General features: G+C 42.2%; 1 protein-coding gene across 2 annotated transcripts in view; it reads left to right on the top strand.

The window, feature by feature from the left end:
* EVA1A (eva-1 homolog A, regulator of programmed cell death) overlaps positions 1 to 17241 on the top strand; it is a 216022-nt gene that overhangs the window by 131033 nt on the left and 67748 nt on the right. The window contains exon 1 of one of the 2 annotated variants that reach the window (XM_054822434.1): positions 16656 to 16831. The exons of the other annotated variant lie outside the window; for it this stretch is intronic. The gene's annotated coding sequence lies outside the window, so the exon portion shown is untranslated. Of the gene's footprint in view, positions 1 to 16655; positions 16832 to 17241 lie in introns of those variants that run through there. 2 annotated transcript variants of the gene reach the window in all.

Genomic DNA, 17241 nt, shown 5'->3' with positions numbered 1-17241 from the left:
AGGAGACTGATGAAGGTAAGAAGGTGAAGAGTAGGATGTAATGATGTGTAGTGAGAGAGTCCATGAAAGTGCTCAGATAGAAGTTCATCAGAAAGGTAGATGTTTGTCATCTGCCATTCATCATGCCATTCACCTTGCTGCACTCCACCCTCAGTCAGTGATCATTAACATCACTCAGTCTTGAAGTGATTTTAACAAATTGCCTGAGATGTGCTGTTTCTCATTTCAATAGGTCTTAGTGAAGACAACAGAGGCAAATAATTCAGTGTCACAATGCTGATAGCAAAAGAGTCACAGATGCTGATATCAAGAGACTTATCTAGTCCATTTTGATCTTTTTAGTCTTGCTTTTCTCATCTCATCAAACAATCACTGCTGGACTCCACAAATGTGTCTCTTTGAGATCCTCTATTAGGATCCACAGCCCAAGCTGGAAGCTTGTTAAAGGACCGGTCATTTTGAAGATCTTCGCCATATTTTCAGATGTGCTTACTTCTCTTTTCAGAACCCAAGTAAGTGATGAGGTGTTCCGACATAAGTATTTCAGATACAGTTGTGACATTAGGCTACTATTTGTCTACCCTCATCTCTATGCTTGAGCTTCATTTGCATATGCATACTGTAGATATGTTGACTGGTGGGACATAGTAGGGAGCCAGAGATGTTCAATAGTTTGCTGTTCAGTTACTTGAAAGTTTCACATCTTCTGAACCAATGTAGTACTTGACCTTTATTTTCTCCCCACTTTGCTGTCCCAGAGCTGCCCCAGACAATTATCACATTTATGCCAGTCTGAGTCACAGGGCAGCTGGAACAAGCTGTTCTCGTCATCACTCTTTGGAGAAGTCTGTCTGCTTTAAAAGGGTAGGGCCCCTTCTAGAGACCACCTAATTTTCTTCAATTTACATCATTTTCCTGCTCAAATGTTTGGTGCTTTTTTTTTGTGGGGAAGTGTGTCTCTAAACTTCAGGAACTCTGCTGAAACAGCTATTTAATTTCTGCCGATGGAAATTTACATTTATGATTAATGGAATGACACAAAGAAATGAAGTATTCTTTCTTCATGACCCTGTTCCCCCTGTGTAATCGCAAAACCTTGATGACTCAGAGATTGAACTGATCCAGAATCCTGTTCTTATTACTGGGGTGACCCCACATTATATGTGGTGGAAAAAAGAGTTCTGATGTCTGCAAAGAGTGGCTCTAGGCACCAACTTTTTCACGTGCCAAGATACCTTACTGCTGTTCCTGTGGGTTAGCTGACTTTCACCAAGTTGGGAAACATCCATGAGCAGAGCTATGAGTGGAAGTGACATATTTACCTCGCCTTGTCTCCTTTCATCCCGTTTTAGACCTCAAACTGTCTAACAGCATTAGGAAGCCCCACAGAATGAGAACTTGAAGTCAGTACTGCTGGATTTACAGAACCTCTGTGCTGTCTCCTGACACTAATACTAACTGAATACGTTGGAAATGGGGCAGAATGCGACCTCTGTGAGACATGTTTCAGGGGTGTGGGAGACAGGAAAATCTTAGAAATAAAACTTGGGAAACCAGATCTGCCTGCTATGTTTTTGTTGCAATTAGTCAAGGAGCTGGCTCACATACAGTTATCTCTGAAAACCAGAAAAATCAAACAAGAACCAGAGGACAGAGAAAAATACATTTTATTGATCTTTACGAATAAACAGCAGTCAGTAAAAGAGCTAGTAACTATCCAATAACTTTGGATTCTCTCTCTAGTAAAACAGTCTAAATAAGGAAAGAAAAAGAATTTGCTGTGCCATGCATTCACATGGAGCCATATATATGTTAGCTAACCCTCAAAACAGTTGCCAAAACAGAATGTAAATGATGGAAAAAGGAAGGAGTGAATTTCATCGTAACAGAATAATGGAGAAAATACTAAACAAAGTAAATCTGTAAGCAGTTAGAGCAAACCTCATCCCTGATGAAGAAGAGTTTATTGAGTTTTCTGTGTGACTCAAAGCACACTTTAGTTATTAACTCAATTCCTTCAGTGGCATGTAGGAAGTATGCAGACCCTCTACACAAGTTGACTTTACCATTGAAAAGGAACATGAATGACACACGCATAGATTTGTAAGAAGCAAATTCTTACGTAACTTAATCAGTTTGATCCAACTGCAGATGAAAGAATGTGGTCATTTACTCTGCATAAATAAGATGTCTGGTCATGTACTGAAGCAATTAATGTATTGTTTCATGAAGACTGAGCTGAAAAAAATAATTTAGATTGACTGGAGATGAAGATTATAAAACAGACTGAAAACAGGCTGGAGGGACCAGAAACACATAGTGATGAATAAATGCCAGCACTTGGTGGGAGATACCTCAGGGGAGCAGTACAGAACAATGTTAAACTGTTTTTGCTTAAGAGCCTTATTAATGGTTTGGAAGGAGGGTTGGCTATGATGTAAAATCAGTGCTGGGATGGTGCTCATCTTGGGAGAGATTGTGCTTTCCAAAGCACTAATACTAACAAGTTTTGATCTGTCAAATTTTGGATAAATCAGAATCACATAAAATGGTGCTAAAAAGTTAATTCTGGGGGCCCTACCTAGAGTCCTAGTGATTGTACTTGTCTGTACATACTTCACTTTGAAATCTAGGTCCATGAGGTCCACCATTTAGAGCAAACTTAAGTTCTCTTGGTTTCCAGAATGGTTCAGCCTCTCCCACTTACTTATCTAGAGTTTGTCCAACTTTGTCCACGCTGGAGTCTCCCTACCAGAGCCTCCTGGCTGACCCCATAAACATGCTGTTTCATTGTACTGGTATTTAAACATGTATCATGATTCTTCCGAGGGAGATTTACTGGGGGATTTACTCAGTGAAAGCTGCCCTTCAAGATAGTCCTTTGAAGACTATCATCATTGCTTTGAGTTTGAAGATTCAGTTCCCAGGGTCATCTCTTACCTCTTGTCCTTGATCATGCGTGTTTAGCAGTCCTGTTGAGGGGAGAAGGGCATAGTGCTGGCTGGGAAAAGGGATGGGGCAATGCACCTTGCCTTGCTGCACACGCCTGGGGAAAAGGAGCTGGACAGGTGATCCCATCTCATATCTGGAAAGAGGAGCAGGAAGAGAGATAGAATGCAGCCAACGAATGCACAGCACTGTCCATCACTAGTTGTAAGACCCTGTAGAAGTTATTAATCCATAAGACATTGCTGTGCTGCCCCAGGACCTGCTACATTACTGTGTCTCTGCAAGGCCTGGGAAGAAATACAGTGGGATTGTCTGTGGTGGATTCAGTTTTCAGACCACCAGTTTGACACGGCTGGTTTATATTCTGTGTTGTGAACTCCCTGGGGCAGGGAATGTCTTAATGGGCTTTATTTACACAATGTGGTTGCTGCTTTGTGGTCTTGAGGAAACACGCACAGTGCTTAGACACTGAATAGCAGGTTTGAGATTAGGAGGCAAATTAAAGCATGAGTAACAAAAGGGACGAGCCACAGCCAAAAGGTAGGTGAGGATGGAGAGAGAGAGTATGTTAACCACCCCCTGCAAGAATCTCAGTTTTCTCTGCGGAGTCTTCTGGTTTGGGTAGAGATACCATAAAATATGGCAGTCTGAGGGTAACAAATGCCAAATTTCCTTCTTCTCCTTCTCCAGTGCTTGGCTGAAGGAGACATTCATCACATACTTCTGTGCTTAAGTGAACACTGGTTTGGGACTTGAGTAGGAGGAATGGCTAAGAACTGAGAATTAATTGCTTGATTCATTCTCTAATTGTTCTTTACAAGTATTAGAAAAGGTGTTATTATCCGTTACTGCTGCAAGATCATTATTTTAATTATTCTTTGATGGGAACAGAAAACAAGGGAATCAGTTACTCAGCGTGGCCCATTAGTAGTGTGTTAAAGAAAAAAGCAGAATCCAATGAAGCTATTCCCAAGAGATGACATTTATTAGGTTGCAAAATAGCCTCCCACAGATGTGTTCGAACCCCTGTCATTTAATTGATAGGTTACTGAGACCAAGAGGCTATAAGACTTCCCCCAATTAATTGCTGTTTGAACTAGAATGAAATGAAAAAGTTGATTTGAAGATTCCCAGTGACTATAAGTATCCTATACCCTTGCAAAACTGTCAAAGAACCTGGGTTTATTTCTGTTCTGAATGTCTAGATTCAACTTCTAGCTATTGGTGTTTACTAGATTGATCTACTCCTAAGGCTGAAGAAACCTTGTTTAATTTTTTTTCTCTTTAAATACTTATAGTCTGCGATTAAGAAACCTCTTAGCCTTTTCTTTGTAAAATTAAAGAGGTAAATCTTCCATGTCTTTCTCCAGAATGAAGTTGCCCAATTCTTCATTCATTCTTGTGGCTTTTCCCTGAATTCTTTCCCATTTCTTAGTATCCGCAGCCTCTGAAATAGGCTCTGAATATCAGCAGCAGTTGCACCAATACCAAATTGGGATGATGTATAATTTCTTTTCTTCTTCTACTTGATATTATGTCTCTAGTAGATGTATTACCTGCTGAAGATGTCAGACTGGTAGTCCATATTAAACCAATTAGATTCTGTAACTTGTTAGGCTTTTCTAGTTTGCTTCTGGCCTTCTTTCTCATGTCTGAGAAGCAAGATCTCCACTGTTTAATCTTACAATCGGAACTTTGCATATGTCTGTACTGAAATTCATACTGTTGGCTCACGTGTGGTTTACTGGATTGTTCTCTGGATTGCTTTCCTTTATTGTCCTCTCTATTCCATACCGCTTCCCAAAATTTCACAATCTTACTAAGTAATAATGTAGCTTTTCCTTCCATGTCAACAGTAAAAATATTAACTAGTGAGGCAGGATCACTCACTGAGTGAGCAGTTGCAGTTTACTCGTTCATTTGGAAAGGTATCAGTTAGTCTCCAATTCATCTACACTGTGCTATGTTGATTTTAAACCAGTCAAGTTTATTACTCAATAATTCAAGTCAGGTGCTTTCCAGAAGCCCATTACATCAACCGTATTACTTTTATCAAGCTCATTTATAAGGTCATCAAAATGTGAGACTGGATTAAATTAACAAGATTCCTTCTCCATTACACATTGTTGATGGAGATTATTTATTTATTTATTGCATCCCACCATAGCTAATCTGTGGTTTTGCCTGGAACTGGAGCAATTTACTCTAGTGGAGGGTGTCCCTGCCCATGGCAGGGGAGTTGGAACTAGCTGATCTTTAAGGTCCCTTCCAACCCAAACCGTTCTGTGATTCTATGACATGCAGCAGACAAGCCTATGATAACAGGCCCGTTTATCCCTTTTTAATGTATGTGGTGTATAGAGAGCATCAACTTATTTACCACCTTCTAAAATCTTCCAGGAGTTACAGAAAACATTGTGTCGCAGTGAGCTGGGGGCATACATACAAGCAGCTACTGGATTTCACTAAGGGCTTTAAATTTTTAATATTATTCTAAATGTGACTGTTGTTTATTATGGCATCATACTCCCTTCCGAGTAGCAGTCTGCATACAGAATCTCTTGGGTTTTGTGCATCTTCAGAAAATGGATAGGAAGAATCTTGGGGATGATCACCTGACCTGGCCTGAACTGAACTATTTCATTTTCTGTTCTATTCCTGCACTCATCAGACAAGCATTTGAACATCTTTCAGAAGTGCATTAAGCAAAATGATTATACATCTTTCAACTAGTGTTTTCACAGCCTCCCCTCTGGGGAGGAGGGTTTGAAGTGCAGCATATTATTTTGAAAGCATTTAAAAGTGGTTTGATTTTTATGAAATATGTATCCTCTTATGTATTTTATTTCATATAGAAGATGCTAAAGAATTGCACCATGTACTTGTAGTGAAAGAGGATGAGATTTGAAGTAGTCCGTGGTTCCTAAAGGAATTCACTCCACCATTTTTGAGAGACTCTTTTTTCCCTTTCCACTGAGCCAGAGGATCACAGTTGCATACCATTGTCTTCTTCTGGACCTTTAGTATGTCTTAGAGATGTCCTGGGTTCAGATGACAAAGATGAGGATCAGGGCACAGGAGTCACTTCAGAATTCTTTGGGAAGCTGGACTAGATGGTAGAGGAGAAGTTTGTCCTCAGCTGGCTGAGTTTCTTGTATCATGGTATGTCCTTGTCCATATCCGTCCCATCGTTGTATTTATCTAGCCAGCCCATCCTGAAATGCATTATTAAAAAATAGCAGCATATGGGAACTTAGCATTGGCATTCATTGTCAGCTGTACTACTGCATGTTGGAAAGAAACACTCCTTCTCTGAGGCACTGGGGATTTCGGATTGAAGTATTACCGTGGCACAAGTCAGGAAGAAGGGATATGTGATTCAGGAATCTTAGCTCAGAGTCCAGAACATGCTGGCAAGGCTGAGTTCTGGGTATACAGATGGGCCAATGGTCAATGGCTAAAACCCAGAAAGAACTGTGTTATAAATAGGGAGATAAATTATATTTCTCACAGAGCATGACCATGCTTGTTTGCAATGACCAGTTTTGATGCACGCTGTAGTTACTGAGAAGGGTTTGCCATCTGATAACAAGTTGGGACAGAACTTCCAAGCTTCAGGGAGGCCAGATTGGTTTTATTTGTCCAATTTTTTTCTGGCAACTTGCTTGCATGTTAAGCCTCTTACTCAAATTCATCACCTTCCTAAAGGTACAAATGCAACGCTGAGACTTTGAAGACAGTCAATTAACCCTTAACGAGACATGACTACCGGCATCTAACTAAAAGCCTTAAGAGCAGCAGTTCCCAAAGTTTCCTATTTGTGAAGCCCTTCCTGGTGCTGCAGTATAGTTTTCCTGTGCAATTCCAGGACCATGAGCATTTCCAGATGTGGGCTTGGGATGCCCTGAATGGTTTGGGAACTCCTGCTCCTGCCTTGTGGGCTCCCGACAGAACAAACACTTTCCTTGCTGAGCCCGAGTCACAAAGTCTGCACTTTCGTGGGACTCTGTTTCTTTCTCTGTAATCACTGTTAGAAATGAGAAAGCATCATCAGAGCTACGCAAGTGGGATGAAGGCTTTCATGACTCCTCTATGTATTATTATCTTTTTAATTTTTAAGAACAAGATCCTTGATCTCATGTTTTCTCCTCCAACACATGGGACATGTTTGTGGATAAGTAGCTACTGAGTGGATTTGGATCTGGGAAAAGAATTTTGGCCTCAAGTTTCCTCTTGGTTTCCACAGAAGGTCTTCCAGTGAGTTATGTGCCTTAATTTAAATGACCGTTCATTGAAAATGTATGTCACTTTCACCAACTTAGTGCAGCAAAGGTGATGTTGGGGTCAGTGGTGCAAACTGACTGCAAAGCCATCCTGCTATTAACAAATGGTGTTTTTAAAAAATTGCCTGCTTTTGGCTGTGCTGTGAAAAAATAATGCCTACTGGAGTGTTTTTGCCTCTGACCATCTTCTGACTGTGACCCGACATGAACTCATTTATGTAATGCTTCCTAGCAGCCGTGCTGCTGCTGGAGATGTAGCTGTTCCTGTGACCAGAGGTAGCTCCACCTCCAATTTTAAAGGTCTTTCCAGCTACTCAATTCAACAAATGCGATGCCAGGCAGGAGGGGGTTTCTTCACAATCATCACAACGCTGGCGCTGGAAGCCAGCAGTGTTTTATCCACACCTACTGTGCCAGGTGAGCTTGCTGAGAAGGGCTGTGTTTGTTCTTTTGTCTCGTAATGTGTCACCAAAGACCCTTCCTTTTCTTGTTTTGCGATTCCTTCCCCCCTGCAGGTAAGGGATACTGGTTGATTATTGCAGTGAGGTGACTCCTGGTTGATATGTGTAATTTTTTGCTGTTGTCCTACATGCAAACCAACCCTGTGGTTTGTGAAGATTTTGATGTCTTAGCTCAGGGGTGGATTTTCAAACAGTTGACTTCACAGGAACATTGCTACGGCAGTCTGAGGCTCTGCAGCTGACACTTCATGGCTTTGGTATTAGCAGCTTTTAAAGACTCAGTCTTAATGTAACATAATGAACAATAATATTTTGTTTCAGGCCAGGAATTTTCTTCATTGTCTATGATATTTGTGGAAGTCATGATTTCTTTACTGTAGCACAAATCTAATGTATGCAAGGATAGACACTTCCAGATGTGCTCCCAGGCCTGAATCCAGAGCTAGAAATCTATACCATACTTCATTCAAGAGCAATGGAAAGAGAGCCTGGATACCCATTGATTTCTTTGAGCTGCCTCCATATTTCAAGAGCAGAGGCTTTGTAGCATGAAGGTGTAATTTAAGGTTATTCCTACGCTGATTGCAAGCACTCAATTCTTTGTATTTTAAGAATTAATACTCTTGGGGTGGAAGTGGTATGTCTCAGCTGAAGACTATCTTAAGATAGTCTGCTAGCGATCAGTTGTCTATAGGCAGACATCTGGCAAGAATCATATGGCAACAGTCAGATCTGTAAGTCTTACTTATCCCCCTGAGATGAGTTAGACTGCGCCAGTGGAGTGGGTTCTCTGGGACAGTAATTCTGAGTCATTTCCATGCCACAGATTCGTGCATCCATTCACAGCAGACTTAAGATTGTAACACTGGACACCAGGTATTCTGCTTTCTTTTTGTCAGATGCTAGAATTTTTTTATAGGGCTTTTTTTTTTTCTTCTCTTTTTTTCTTCTCTTTTGTTCTTAATTTTCCCTCTTCTCCACTCTTTCAGTTTCTGTATGGATAAAATTACACATCTCAGCTTAGGCTTTATGTTAACATGTACTTGTCTCCTGTTCTTGCTCATGATGGCTTACAAAGCCTGGAGGAAAATTTTGTAATTTAATGTCCATTCATGTTGGTTTTCAGTACTTCCCTTTAAACATACATACAAAAACCTTGGCAAGAACAGAAATAACAGAAATGCCGTCCTCACTATTCCGTGGAGTACAAAGCAGTCAAATTGTCCTTATTTTCTACAGGAATATCTCATCACTTCAGGGGCTGTCCCTTTGGTTCCCCAACTGATCTATCTCCCTGTTAGCTGCTGCAGCCTAGAATTGGAAGTGTTTGGGTAGATGGTGCCAGAGACACCTCAGCTATCGTCCCAGCAAGGGAAGCTCTGAGGACTATAGTGAAACTATAATCCCCAGTTTATATTACTGCAGAATGCAGTACGGTGTGGAGGCGTTTGGGCTGTCTCCACATGGAGTAAGACAATACCCACAGTGCATCCAAGCTAATGTGCTCTGTTGGTAGGGCTTATCAGTTCAAGAAGCAATGATGTCCCTTGTGTAGCTTCGCTGCATCTGGACCAAGCTGATCCATTTACCTGCCAAGTGCTGTCCTGCTGCAGCATGAGGTAGCATTGCCAGCTTGGTAGGGCATCAGCTTGGAGATGTCTCTGTGTTGTGGCAAAACTGATTAAAACCTACATGGGAAGCACCTAAATTTGTATCTCATTTGAAAGCATCCTCAAAGGTATCCAGTGCACTTCTGTCCTTTCTCTCTTAGGTGTCTGGTACGCCTCTGATTTTCATTGCTCAAGGCAAATTTTGCCTTATTGGCAAACTATCTCATTTTAATGACCTTTGGTTTTGAATTTGCAGTATATAAGCATGGCTTTGGTTTGCTTCAGATGACCAGGGCTGTATTCTGCAGCATAAAATCCACTAGTAGAAGGCAGAGAATGGAACTGATTCATCAGTAATAGTACCTCAAATACATTTATTTACTTCTGAAGTGCTTTTCTTGAAAACTGCAAACTGCGATACATGTAGATTGATAGCTGGGTGGTTTTGCTGAATGTAGAAACTAGCAACTCTGTATATAGACTAATTGGAGGCGTAGAGACCTTGCTGACACCTCTGTGACGTAGGATCATTCAGGCAGGATAAGGACATACTAGAAAACTTTCTGGAATCTCAAAACGGAATCTTGACAAACCTTGAAAGGTCAAAAACATCAGTGTTTTGCCTGGATTCTCCTTTTCTGCCACTGCAGCCTACTTCCTCCAAAGGAGTTTAAAAGAAGAAAGGTACTTTTAAGTTCCTCTTTGTAAATGAAATCATCATTGATGGAAAAATAAAGCAATTGATGTAATGTAAACCTCCTGGAGTAACTGGAGAAGGTGCTACAGAGGCTTCCCAGCAGTTATACATTGAGAAACATTTTTAATCTCCTGGATAATGTGGAAGAGGAATGACATTTATTATCTACAAGTCCTCACAAGCCGAGGATGCAGTTTATAAAACTGTATTTGGCTCCCCCTCCTTTTCCTCCTTTATTGTAGTCCTTCACCACGGATCATTTTATGTCCAAACTCACCTTCATCCGTTATCATAATTCAGTGATTTATCGACATCACAAACTTCTGATGAATAAGGTTAGAAGAACATCCATCAGAAGAAGGGAGAATGTGTGATCATTTCCTCTCAGGCTTTCATTAGTTGTGGCTGTCCTTCTGGGAGTTTTATCTTTGTCTATTTCCAGACTAAAGCATATGATGTTTAAAAATAATTTCCTACAATTAATCTTTTGTTTCTCTGGGCTTTTAAAAACATTGGTCAAGATGGAATATGATCTCTATATTTTCAGCTGAAATAAGTAGAAAACAACCCAAACTGTCCACGTACACTCTTAATGAATGAACAGGCAAGTCAGATTTAATAGATGGCTTAATTCAGCTTCCTTCATTCAAGATGAACGATACAAAGCTCTACAGATCTATGATCATATAAAATGTTTGTGGGATAGGTAGGAATTACACTCATGGTGTCTTTTCTAAAAGAATTTCCTTTTTCTTTACGTTGCTTTGGTTTTAAATGACATGAGTTGAGATGAAATACGCCTCTGGTATTTTCAGATTGCTATGCGAAGTCAAGTGGGAAAGGTTTTGTTTTAGAGCTTCCATACTAAGTTCTCCTTTTAATGAGACACTCCTAGGTTAAAAATACCTTTCAAAAGTGACTTCCCATGTCTTTTCTACATTAGTGACAGATTGAAGAAGAAAATGTGGAGTACGCCTGAAAGTGATAAGTAGAGGTTAGAGGTCTAGCCAAAGTCAAGTGCTAGGGAGTTTCAGCTGTAGAGAGCTGATGCTTTGAATTATAATCAAGTGATTAATGTTTCTAACATAAATGGGTTTGGGAGTTACAAGGACTTGCAGCAACAACTTGGATAAGTATGGTGAAACCTGCTTTTAGAGATATTTTATTTAGAGCACATTCATTAGGTAGGACAGAATGGACAACATGTGCTTATGCGGTTAATGATAAATCCATCTGAGGACTAAACTAGTCTGCTAAGTTATGAGAAAGCCATTTGTAGGTCAGATTTTTCTGGAGAGGGATGGACTTGAGAAAAGCAATTCTTATTTGGTTGGGGGGGGGGGGAGCAGGGGGAGGGGAGAAGCTGAAACCAGCTTCCTTCTCTTCACCAGGATTTTTCTCCTGCTGTAAAATACATAGGATGTAAATGTCACAGATCTTCATTCATTTTTAAAGGTCATTTGCCTGTGAAGTCTGTGTAACTGGCTTCATAAATACCAAAAATAATATGGGAAGGAGCAGGCATGCCTGGAAATGTATAGGAATATTTTTTATAAAATAGCAGGTAATCTAAAGTTAACATACAAAAACCGCAGTGATTTCTGTGAAATTGCAAAAGCCAGGAAAGTCTTCATCTCTGTGGCATTATAGTTTTGCTTGTGGGATTCAGATATTCGAGCATGAAATGAAAGTTATTGAACAAAAAAATTGTATTTAAGACTGTTCCTTCTGTTTGAATTCACCAGACCTTAATTCTGCTGCTGTAAGTGGTTTAAGATACTCTTTCAAATAGAAGTAGTTTCCCTTGAATGATAAAACAAGGTGAGAGTATAGCTAATAAAAATGTTTTGGCACATGGTTAGTGTTGTGGTTTTAGTTATAGATCTACCAATAGGATAAAAAAGTTTGGTTCCTCTCTTCAAGCCCCATCCAGGGTAGTGTGGGTCATTAATCCACAGGTCCCACTGGTTTTCCACTGTGGACCATGATGCCATTGGATTTCAAACTGAGCTCTGGACAGTTCTCATTAAAAAAAAAAAAAAAAAGGCAAGACAAACAAATAAAACAAAGCCCTTATTAATTGCCTTTGTATCTGTATTGCACCCAAATGCAAAAGTGTGTTCTTTCTCTCTAGAATCTCATTAGTTGCTTGTCTGGATAGAACAGCTAAACCTTGTAGACCTAAACACCTCACAGGTGAATGACTATCAGAAAGGGATTGCATGCTGCACATCCTCACAAATAAACAGGCAAAACCTGTCCTTTTGAGACACACCTTTTCCCTGCTGCTAGTCTTATTTTTAGGTAAAAATGAAAATTTGATGTTCATTGTCAAAGAAGCTAGTTGCAAAGTGACTATCCTCAAATGTGTTGCCCATACCTTTTCCAGGTGTTGCTGCAGGTGCTATTTGTGAGTGAGGTTAGTTTATCAGAACAAACTTTCAAAAAAGCTGACTGATTATACTAAGTATTTTTAGAGGGAGAAAATGGCACCTAGTAAAGAGATATTTAATTATATACATACATGTACAACAAAACCAAGTACAGAAAGCTACCTCAGATTAATTCACATTGAAAAATCATTTATTACTCTCAGGATAGTGAGCTAATGAATGACACGGTGGCTTCTACCCTCTCTTGACACCTTGTAATCCAGAGTGGATGCCCTGCTGAGAAGATACTTTAGTGCCACACAGCTTATTGGGCTCCAGCCGTATCTGCATGAAACCTAGTAGCCTAATCAGAGTCTACCTCATTGAGAGGCTATACAAGATTACTTGTTTCTGGCATCAAAAGGAATGATGAAACTGTTATATTTATTTTATAGATATGAAATAATCTGTGCTGTGTTATGCCATGCCAGGCAAACACGTATCTTGCTTTTGGCCCCCATGTTAGACACTGAAAAATTAGGTGCAGAGATTGAAGGAATTAGCTAGGCTCCCTCTATAATCCCTGGAGCAGAAGGGGCAGCTCCAGAGGTGATCCATCTCACCTGTCTTAAACTATGTTTGGATAAGACAAATTATGCTCCACAAGTTCCAGTCTCTCTTTATTAACTACAGAGAGACAGCACAGGTATTTGGTTCAGATCTACCTTTGAGATGGCTAAGCCGGGTGGAGATACATCCCCCTCCACCATGGATTTAGGGAGCTGCTCTTGGGCTTTGAACTGCAAGGGCAAAGCTCTAGGGGCAGATGTGCTTCTTGCCTTGGACAGCTTGTGGACACAAATCTGTGTCTGAAGTGCAAGAAATAAGGATGTTAAAGCTGTGTAGAAAAGTCTGAGACTCACAGGGGCAAGCTTGCATTTATCCAAGGTTTTGAGATGAAGAAAAAGTCTTGTGAGGCTTTTGGATAATTTGACATTCTGACACTAGCTATATTTTAGTTAAGTTAATTAAATAGCACCAGGGCCCTGCCACTGGAAAGCTTCTATCCATGGTGTTAAATTTTATCGTGGTCCCTGTTCATCCCAGTCCAGAGGCGGCTCTCTGGCATAGCTTGAACATCAGGATTGGCCAGAGCTTGTTCCCAACAAGCGATCTGCATAGGGCTGTTCTCTTTTGGAAGTTAAGGGTGTTTGGCTTCCAACGTGCATGTGGCTGGACTGTGACTGCTGGCCCCAGGGCCAAAGACCAGCCCTGGCCCTGTTTAGTTCATCACAAGGTGTACCAACAGTCTCTTGCACTCTCTTAATCTTCTGTTTTTATTATTTTACTTGTCAGGATCAGAACCATGGGGAAACAGGTATAGTATGGTGGGCTTGATACAGGGCTATCCTTACTTTGAAATAATGTGGTGCTAATTCCCTTCCATGGTTCTCTCTAATCTAAAGACCTTGCAAATCTGATTTTGGCCTGGATGTTGTAATCTGCATCATGGGCTGCCCCGCTCACTGACTTCAGTGGGCCAGACTGGAGTATGTCAGGGTTTGGAGCTGATAGTAGCTTTTTGAGCTAGTTGAGCAAACAGATCTGCAAGACCTCTTTTTGACAGTACACCAGCTCTGATCTGAAAGGAGACACAGTCTTAGACATCTGTTTTAAAGGCATAACTATTCTGAGCTTATTTGAACTCAATACAAAGCTCTGTTTATATTTCTTTGATTAATTGAAAATAACCTCTTGTTAAGGGAGTGACAACCGATACCTTAAGATTGTGCTTAAGTCATTCACAAGAGTGAAAAAAATACACCAAAGGTTAGGCAGGTCAAAGCCCTTGTTTGGATCAAAGCATATGTTGAACACTGTATAAATGCCAAATCTTAAAGTGTTTTGTATTTAAGGTTGAAGTTTGGAGTAAAATGATACTATAACAATAAATCCCTAATTCAGCTTGTTAACACGCTACCACATTCACAAAGGCACAGCAAAGAGGGAGATGCTTCTGGTGGAGCAACTGGATACCAGTCTAAGTGTTAAAAATATACAGCATAGGTGAGATCATTACTGTAATACCACATCCAGTTCTGGTAGGTACATTTCAAAAAGGACTTTAATGCAATGGAAATGGATCTTGAAAGAGTGGCAGGCACGATTTGTGGTCTGTCCATAAAATCTGCCTTACCATGAGAGACTAAAAAAGCTCAGCTAATTTTATTTATTCAGCACAAGGTTATGAGATAACCTGTCTGTGGTTTTGTAAGGTCAAGCCTACGTGGCAAGGGAACAACAGGCTCCAGTTTCCACTTGGAGCTGCATGGCATGGGTGGTTTCAACCAAAGTATTGGGGGAACCCCAGCTATGCCTGGGCTTGAAATATTCCTGCTTTGCTGAGGGTAAACCGAGGCTGGGCTGTACCTTGGTGGGCTGCAGCCCTTCTCTGTCCATGCCTGATCTGTAGCTTCCTGGAGTTGATTGATGAGTGATGGCTGGGGTTGAGGGTGTAGAGTGAGGCCAGACAAATACAGATGAAAAAGGCAGCCTTTCTTCTTGACAGGGTGATAGCCACTGAAATAACTTATCTGGGATAGATTGTCCTTCACTGAAAGTCTCTGATTCAGGGTGGAATAGAATCATAGAATGGTTTGGGTTGGAAGGGACCTCAAAGACCATCTAGTTCCAACCCCCCTGCCATGGGCAGGGACACCCTCCACTAGTTCAGGTTGCCCAAAATCCCATCCAACCTGGCCTTGAACACTTTCAAGCACGTCCCCTAGAAAGATGTGCTATGATTTGTAGCAGTTCTGGTGTTGGTTTGGGACACCGCTCTGTGGCTTCGGCTATGCAGACGATCAGACCAGGTGATTGAAATGATCAAACAAGTGATTTCTTCTGGCCTTAAGATATCCCTATTAAATAGGAATATTTAAAAAGTCTTATTTTAATAGGAATATTATATTCCTATTAAACTGATTGGGGAGTGGAGAGGTATCAGGCCATCTTTAGGCTGAGAAAGCTCACTTTTAGGGAAAAAAAAATGGCCCACGACTTTCAAATTTGTGGCCAGAATGACTATGTTTGTATTTTCTTTCCAGGAAAGAGTTGAATCTGAGCTTAGACCTGTGTCCCAACTGTCCCTAGAGCTTATTGTATGTGGTGGGACACCTTTGAGCAGGATGAGGGGTGATTCACCTACTTCCAAGTGAAAAGTTCCCATTTGACCTGCTCCTCAGTCTATAGTGACCTGTTGTGTGGACATCTCATCCACCCTACAGCGGTGGTGTGGGTCCCAAGTTGGGAAGACAAGAGGATCCCTTAGAAAGTCCCATGGGCTCCTACCAAAGGGTTTATGGCACTGCCTGCTGCCGAGACAGGTGGGATTTGCAGAGAGCCTAAAGTCAAGCTAGGTCTGGGCTGCTTGCAAGGACACATGCGTACCAGGTTGTTAGGTCTAAAGGATGCTTTAAAAGCTGCCACCCAGTTCAATAGCCATTGTCCCCTTGTACCCAGCGTGTAGAGAGGCGTTCAGAGGATTTGCCTTGCTGGAAGATATCCATCCAGCTTTGTTCAATTAAGGCAGTATCTTGCATCCATCAAGGCAAAGGTTTGACCACATGCCCAGTGTGATTTTTTTACTTTTGTGGATCATGCCATTGTCATGCCTCACCGGTGCTTGGGCTGCCGCCTGCCTTGTCCCCGAGGCGTGTGGAGCCGTGTGCTCCTCACCAGGCTGGGCACAGGACCCCAGCAGCCCTGGCCCGTCTCCTCGCACTGGGAGCTGCAGGCAGTGCTGCATTTTGGGGTGACTGCCTGCAACCCCAGGCAGAATGCGCCGGGCTCTCGCAGCAGCTGCTGACCCACTGGGTGCAAGGGGGATGTTGCTTCCTGCCTGCTGCCCTCAGGCACAAGCTGGAGCATTTGAGGAGTTTAGAAAAGCCAGAAAGCTGCTGAAAATGGCATTTTGCTCTCAGTGTCTAACATCATCACACCACTCCTGGTCAAATAAATAAACTCTGACGGGAATCCCCCCCTTCACAGCCCCCCCCCCCCCCCTTCATTCCTTGCTTTAATAAAACTTGTCACAGCGCTGTTTTTTTTTCCAGTCAGCAGATTTTAGGCTGGTTAATGAGGGGGAAAAATTTCTCTTCTCCCCCCCCCCTGCAAATTGCCTCCCCTTTCTTTCATGTCAGGGGCCAAGTTTGGATTGGAGCCTGGTGAAGTTTCTGTGTCATTTCCTGTTGCTGCCCTCCTCGACACTCGCTCCCGCGCTCCGCTCTCCTCCCGCAGACGCACAAGGCGTCCGCCCTCCCGACTGGTGACTTTTGGGGAGGACGTGAGAAGGCAGGGGCATACCTCACGCTCTCGCCTGTCACGCTGCATTCCTGCTCTCGCCGTCCCCACGGGCTCGGCTCCCAGCCCGCTGCCGGCAACGCTGAAGAACCAAACGGTAAAACAACTTTCTTCTCTCCAAGCAGCTCAGCTGTACTTCCCAAGGCTGCTGCGAACCTAAGGTGGTGAGAGCAAACACGTCCTTCTCTCTTGCAAACTTCGCCGCTGATGGCCGTGGTCCTGTCCATGCAGGTGGTCAGGAGCGAGGTGGCTGCGGGATGCCGGTGCTGCGTGTTCGGGTGACGGGTGGGCGATGGGCTGCAGCGCGGTCCTGCAACGTGTGGGAGGGATGGGGAAGGGACCGTGGCCGGGGAGCGGAGAGGAGAGCATCTGCGAGGGCTGGCATTGATGCTGTTTCGCAGACGCTGGTGGCTTGATGTGACTTGATGGAAAAAAAAGAGCTATTTAAGGGAGGGAGAAACCAGCGTGGGGCTGTACAGAAGCCGGGAAGGCAGTGAATGCAGGTGA

The sequence above is a fragment of the Grus americana genome, chromosome 3 (genome assembly GCF_028858705.1).
Source record: "Grus americana isolate bGruAme1 chromosome 3, bGruAme1.mat, whole genome shotgun sequence".
NCBI lineage: Eukaryota > Metazoa > Chordata > Aves > Gruiformes > Gruidae > Grus > Grus americana.
The sequence above is the reverse complement of the archived record's forward strand: the minus strand, read 5'-3'. Positions and strand labels throughout refer to the sequence as shown.